This window comes from Chiloscyllium plagiosum, chromosome 9 (assembly GCF_004010195.1).
Source record: "Chiloscyllium plagiosum isolate BGI_BamShark_2017 chromosome 9, ASM401019v2, whole genome shotgun sequence".
NCBI classification, from domain to species: domain Eukaryota; kingdom Metazoa; phylum Chordata; class Chondrichthyes; order Orectolobiformes; family Hemiscylliidae; genus Chiloscyllium; species Chiloscyllium plagiosum.
Window position 1 is genome coordinate 790,434 of NC_057718.1, and position 1,365 is coordinate 791,798.

A 1,365-nucleotide genomic window follows, 5' to 3' on the forward strand; every position below is an offset into this window, starting at 1 on the left:
ACCACAGGGGGTGAACTTGGGCTTCACCAGTTTCTTCATCCCCCCTCCCCCCCCCTTGTCTCAGCCGGGTCCCTCCAGCCCGGCCCCGCCTTCCTGCCCTGCAGTCTTCTTCTTGTCCTCTCCGCCTCCCTCCTACTCCGACCTATCACCCTCACCTTGACCTCTTTCCACCTATCACATTTCCAACGCCCCTCCTCCAAGTCCCTCCTCCCTACCTTTTATCTTCTCCTGCTGAACACTCTCTGCTCATTCCTGAAGAAGGGCATGTGCCCGAAACGTCGAATCTCCTGTTCCCTGGATGCTGCCTGACCTGCTGTGCTGTTCCAGCAATAAAGTTTCAACTTTGATCTCCAGCATCTGCAGACCTCACTTTCTCCTGTATAACACAGTACTGTACAGAACACCTTTAATGGTGCACTAATCCCAATGTCCTACACTTGTCCCATAGTCTTTAATGATATTTGAAGTGCTCATCGAAATATTTTAAAAATGCTTTAAGGTTTCGGGTTTCCCAGGCAATGCACCCCAGATTCCCACCACCCACCAAGTGAAACGTTTGTCTCTCAAATCCCCTCTGAATCTCCTGCCCCTTACCCTAAAGTTTTAACTTCTTGTGATTGACCCCTCAACCAAGGGGAACAGCTGCTGTCTACTCACCCTGTCCATATCCCTCATAACCTAATACACTGTACACCTCAATTATGACAGCTCCCCCCCCCACACACACACTTCTCTGCTCTAAGGAAAACAATCCAAGCCCTTCTAGCCTCTTCCTGTAGCTTAATTTTTCCATCCCAGGCAACATCCTGGTGATCCTCCTCTGTACCCTGTCTAGTGCTATCACATCCTTCCTGTAGTGTGGGGACCAGACCTGTACTCAGTGCTCCAGCTGGGGGCTGACCAATGCTCTGTACAACTCCAACATTACCTCCTTGTTCTTGATTCGGAGACATGGTACATTGGTGAGACAGAGCAGAGGTTACGGCAACGGGTAAATGGGCACTGCACAACAATCACCAGACAGGAGGGTTCCCTCCCAGTCGGAGAACACTTCAGCAGTCAGGGACATTCGATCTCGGACTTTCGGGTGACCATCCTCCAAGGTGGACTTCGGGACAGGCAGCAGAGGAAAGTTGCGCCCACACCTCCCCCCTCACCTCCCTCCAAGGTCCCAAAGGAAACTTCCATATCCGCCACAGATTCACCTGCACCTCCACACATATCATCTATTGCATCCTCTGCACCCGATGTGGCCTCCTCTATATTGGGGAGACAGGCCGGCTACTTGCGGAGCGTTTCAGAGAACACCTCTGGGACACCCGGACGAACCAACCCAACCACCCTGTAGCTCAACATTTCAATTCC